Source organism: Monodelphis domestica, chromosome 1, assembly GCF_027887165.1.
Source record: "Monodelphis domestica isolate mMonDom1 chromosome 1, mMonDom1.pri, whole genome shotgun sequence".
Lineage (NCBI taxonomy): Eukaryota > Metazoa > Chordata > Mammalia > Didelphimorphia > Didelphidae > Monodelphis > Monodelphis domestica.
The window spans coordinates 631,531,507-631,537,506 of record NC_077227.1 but is presented as its reverse complement, the minus strand read 5'-3'; the positions used below and the strand labels follow the sequence as shown (position 1 = coordinate 631,537,506).

At 33.9% G+C, this 6,000-nt stretch overlaps 1 long non-coding RNA gene across 1 annotated transcript in view; it reads right to left on the bottom strand.

Moving 5' to 3' along the window:
* Positions 1-1,712: 1,712 nt before the first annotated feature.
* The window catches only part of LOC103092236 (uncharacterized), a 76,090-nt gene continuing 71,802 nt past the window's right edge, over positions 1,713-6,000 (bottom strand). Inside the window, exon 5 of the long non-coding RNA XR_008917641.1 lies at positions 1,713-1,828. This is a non-coding gene — a long non-coding RNA (uncharacterized LOC103092236). The remainder of the gene's footprint in view (positions 1,829-6,000) is intronic.

Here is a 6,000-nt window from a genome sequence, read left to right as displayed (position 1 = left end):
AGTATCTTAGCCAAGAAAACCTCAAAAAGAGGTCATAAAGAGTTGGACACCACTGAAATAACTGAACAACAACTGGGAAAAGGAGATACTGATATAAGGAAGGTGGGCATTCCAGGGATGAGGTACAATAGTGAAAACATTCAGAGCTGGGAGATATGAGAAACAGGAAGGGAGGCAATATTACTGGATTATAGAGTAGGAGGCAGAGTGGATACATAAGGAATAAGAAAAATGGGGATGTAGGAAGAGGCAAAGTTATAAGGGAATTAAAAGCCGGGCATTGGAGTTTATGTTTGATCCTGGAGTCAATAGGGAGCCACTGGAGCTGATTAAATAATGGAGAAAGCAATATTGTCAAATCTGTGCTTTGGACCAATTTGATCAAATTTGAAAGTTTGATCAGTTTGACAGATGAATGGTGATGGACTGGATCAGAAAGAGACTTGAAGGAAGGACATCAGTCAACTGTCAGCTGCTTTAGTCCAAGTGTGAGATGCTAAGGTGACATAGGGTGGTGCCAATGTCAGAGAAAAGAAATGGGGTATAAACGAGTGATGATGTGGAAGTAGAATTTAAACTGCAGAAGTTGGCAACTGATTGAATATGAGGAGTGAGAGAGAGTGAAGTGAATGATATTTAGATTTCAATCCTAAATGACAGGGACGATGGTGGTACCTAGCCTCCACAGTGATAGGGAAGTTAAAAAGATAAAAGAGTATGGGAGAGGAAAATGAGCTCAATTATGGACATGTGGAGTTTAAAATATCTCTGAGATATATAGTTTGAAAGGTTGAATAGGCAATTAGAGGTGTATAACTAAAGGTCAGTAGAGAAATCAGGGCTAGAAAAATAAATCTGGAAATAGTCTACATTGACTGATAATTTAAATCATTGGTGTCAACTAAATAGCCAAGTGAAATAATATATGGGAGGAGGGGGAAGCCCAAGAACAAAGCTCTGGAGTTGTTCCCCTAGGTCAAATGATAGATACAGTGCTAGAAATAGAGACAAGAAAACTGTAAATTCAAACTCATCTAGATTCTTCCTAGCATTATAATCTGCAAGTTAAGCAAACCCCATCACCTGTCTACTTAACTTTCTTCATAAGTAAAATGAAGATAATAGAATCTACCTCTCAGAGTTCTTGTGAGGATAAAATGAGATTAATGAAAAGGTTGCCACAAGTCCAAAATGCCCCTCTAAAATGTGATCTAGCTCTCTGCTTGGTTCATAAGGAAGCATATAATCTTTTCTAGCTTCTCCTTTCTAGAAGCCTCAATGCCAGGTTCAAAACATTACCAATTCTAGGGCAAGAATTATTTGATTATTTCCAGAGTCTAATATCTCTATGGCAGTAATCCAGGAGGGTTACAATGGAAGGAACCTTGAAAATTATGTCATTTAACATTGTAAATAATGAAGAAATCTAGACCAGCAATATAAAATAGCCCAAGGTTATATTTGTGATGAGTGAAAGGTAGTAAGATTTGAACTTAGAGACACAAATTACAAATCCACTGACTCTTCCTCTGCAACAGTCAAGCACAGGAATCAAAATCCTATAATCAATTGAACGATACTCCAAGTAGAGTTTTTAGAAAAACAGCCAGATTTTGGGATGGAGAGCAGGATATGGAAAATAAATACAAAGAGAATACCTTGAATTGCTTTGACTTTCCCTCCCATCATATCAACTAGAAAACCAAAACATGTTCATTTGATTTTTTATTTCTCTTTCTGTTGTTACAAAGACTTTTTGTTTTTCACCTTCAAGACTTTCAGAAACATATTCCCCAGGTTATTCCACTAGAAAAATAGGTTGCAGAGCCTGAAATAGAGAAATATATTTAATAGTATTAGCATTTATTCAAAGCCTTAAGAGTTGACAAGCACTTTACAAATAATAGCTTACATAAGTCTCACAACAAACCCATGCCCTTTTTACAAATGAGAACTTGAAGAACATGGAATTTGGAGCATTTTCCCATGACCATGAGTAGAAAATGTCAAGGCAGAACTCAGACCCAAATTTCTTGTAATTCCAGGGTCAGTATTCTCAGCATTACTTCACAAATCTCTATATAAATTCTATGGCTGTATCCTTTTATCAGAAACTATTAAAATGAAAAACAACTCAAAACATTTGAAGGTCATTATTCTTTATGCAGGTTTTGGTGGGGGGAGAGAAAGAGAGAAAAGGAGAGAGACAGACAGAAAGAGAAGGAAGGAGATGGAAAAGAGGAGAGAGACAGAGAGGCAAAGAGACAGAGACAGAGACAGAGAGAAAATAGATTTAATGGAGACCTTCAAGCACTAATGGGCTATTAAAGAAAATTTATAGCTCAATGTAAAAAAAAAGTCAAAGTTAACTCATATGTATTGATAATACTAAATATAGGAGACAATTATTTCTAAAAAAGAAAATGATAGTTTTTTAATTCTCCAGGTTCTGATTTGGGTTTACTTTGACCTGATCTACAGAAACTTTTCAACTGATAAAAGTTAGCAGGGGAATGGGAAAGAGACAGAGACAGAGACAGAGAGACATTGATCCTTTGTCCTCTAGAATGTTCTGCTATTTACTACTCCCTATACCAAAGGTGAATAGAGCAGGTGCTCTCTATGGCTCTCTTCTTTAGGAGAAGATAAGGAAGGAAAAGATAGCACAATGAAGGATCATTTATTTACTACTGAAATGGATAAGTTTTAGGAATAGCTATTATTGATTACTTTAATGATTAATGATTTGCTTCAGTAGGAAATAGCAGGCCTAATAGCTGAGTCAAATCAAAATGAATGATTACTATAGGAATTACTCATAGAACCAATAAGGGAGTCACCATTTAGATATAGGAAAATATAAAGTAGGAAATATGTCATAAAGGAATAATTATTAGACTAAGTTAGAAACCACAGGCTTTAATTCTCTTTTTTGACACCTGGTTGCTAAGGGGAGACTTTTTTGTTTGTTTTTCAGCAGCACCAGTAGCCTCAGTCATAGTCACTATCAAACCCTTTGTAGCATGAAGCTCCTGAAATTACAAAATTCTCCTGATAGTCACACTCTAAAAGTTGGCAATAATGGAAAAATTGAATGTAAGAAGCCCCAGAAAACATTCTGTTCAAAGTAATCTATCTTATCCCCCCAAAAAAGTTTATTTTTTTCATTATCTATAACTTGTAAGTTTCTTTTTTTAGCTATAAATTTAAGCTCTATAAATCATACTTTTGTCTCTGACTAACTGGAAAGTCTGATAGCCATTGATTTATTGTAAAAGCCAGTCTGATATTAAATTAATTATCCTTACAAACTTGTTTTTTCCAGTGTTTTCCTTTCTAAGTAAAGAACATTCATTAAAAAATTGCTCAGGTAGAAATCTTAATATAATATATATTATTTCTTTATTACTACATATTATGTTAATATAATATTATACATAATTCATACATGTTAATATCACACAATAAGTACATAATAATATGAATATTTTAGTGTAATATAATTAATATGTAATTTTATATATATATTAAAAGCACAGGCTTCATGCTTTCATTCTCGTCAGTCCACCTGCTAAGACAGCCTTTGCTAAGACATACCTTCTTAAGGATTAGAGGAAACATCAAGTCTTACTCATCTCTAGTTCTACCAGGGATGAAGGTCAATAGAAGAGTTCAACCTTCACCAAATCTGTTAAAGGGACAGTGAAGTTTTGAATCAAATAGACAACTAATAAGAAGAAAATACTATCAAATCAGTCAGCAGTACTCTTATGTATCCAATTGCTCTAGCTTGAGCTGAGTAAGGACAGGATAGGTTTCTATGCTTTCACATTCCAAATAGCTAGAACATGATTGGGGGTCAACTATAATACTGCTAAAGATGATCAAACATGAAAGATTCTATGATTGTTCCTGTCACTGCTGTACTGATATTGCTATTAAGTAATTAAAATGGTCAAATGGAAAGCCATTGGTGGGAGGACACTGTCAATTCCCAGTATGTATACTATGGAAGAGTATATGAACACAAATCATGGAACACCACAATATCCAAGTATCAAAATTATAAATAGCATAAAAGGCAAAGGAGAAATGAATGATGTGTATAAGGAGATAGCAACAGCTACCAGTGATTACATTTGCACAAGAAGTGGCATAAAGATATTATCAATGACATGCATGAATTGCAAGAAGGCAAAGTAATAAATAGCTTGGCACCAGTATTCTGTGAAATATCAAAACATCAAAGGAAGGCACCTAGCCCCTTGGACAGATCCTCTTTGGCAAAATCATGGAAACATTGACAAATCCCACTCAAGACAAAAAGGTATGGATGAGTCAGTGATCAGCATCAATGGAGGTAGGACCATAATGATGACACTGCCGGATGAGTGACTTAACAAATTCAAGGTAACACTTTATCTGCTGGATCCATCCTTTCTAAAACATCTTTAATCAATAAGGTTAGCTTGAATGATGGCATTTTTACAATTCTGAAGCAAACTTAAAATAAAGATTATGAACATGCTTGGTATAATTATGACATGTCTAAAAATAGAAAAATGCTTTCACTTTTATAGATTCATCAGACAAAATTAACTAATTACAGCTTCTGTATGAATCCTAAATCTCATCCTCAGAAAAGGTACCATTCTGCTATCCTTTGTTCTTGTGCCAGATTGAAATACTTCTAGGATGAAATACTTGTTCCAAACCCCTACTTCACTAAAAATAATTGGCTGGTAGCAGACAGGGCTTTTGTTCTAGTCCCATTCACTGCTTTCAGAGGTGAATCAAATCCTGGAAAATAATGTGGTCATTAAACACTTAACATTTATTTTATACATTCCCAGTTTTCAGATTTCTGCCTCTCTCTTCTGCCTTTAAATTTCTAATACTTACCAAGTACTATGCCTTTCACATAATAGTAAATTAATAAATTTTTGTTCAATTGATAGCTAAGACTTACAGTCCAACTTATGTGATCAGTGTTAATAATATATTTTTCTTTTATTGATGTCTTATGTTTTATATTAAATTAATTTCCAAATACATCCCTTTCTTCTTTTCTACTCAGCAAGCTATTCCTCATAATAAAGATTCAAAAAGAGAGGAGGTAGAGAGAGATAAAGCAAGAGAAAAGCAGTTCAAAAGAGTCACTTAATTTAGAAACCATCCTGATTCCATTTATATAATTTTTATTTCATCATATCAGTTCTTATATCTTTCTTTATTTCTCTAAGTTCTTACTAGTAATTTATTTTATAATTGTGCAGTAATATTCTATTACATTCATTTACCACACTTTATTTACTATTTTCCAACTTAGAGGCACCTACTTTGTTTCTAATCCTACCAAACAAAAGTGCTGCTATGAATGTTTTAGACTATGCGGGATTTTCTGTTTTTGACCTTTAGAAGAGTATATGCCTAGTAATGGGCTATTTGGGTCAAAATGTATGGACATTTTAGGCACCTTTTTAGCATAATTTCAACTCACTTTCCAGAATGGTTAGAATAATTTGCTGCCCCACTGACAGAATTTTATTGTTCCTATCTTCTCACAGCCATTCCAACCTATGTTTTATTTAAAAGTTTAATGATAAAGTAATAAAAAAACTATATGGATATAATTAGCTTTTATATGGCTAAAAGAAAAGTACTACAAGCTAAAGCAAATTTTAGAAATAAACCTAAGGGCTTGCACTCAAAATAGAAAATAATGAATTTTAAAACATTCTCTGAACAAATTCTCTGATATTCTTTCACAGTCAGGGTGCAGCTTGTAGTAATATTTTCAATGATATTCCTCTCTTTCTTCTTTGTAAAGGTGAAGACTCAATTTTGACTTTTCTAAAAACTGAAACTAAAAGTTCATCAGGATTTGCTAGCGGGTTTGTCCCTTCTGTAGCTACTGGTAAGCACATGGCAAAGTCAATGTTTAATGATAAACTCAACAGGTCAGTACCTCCTCCAAATTTATGCTGTTGGTCCTTCACT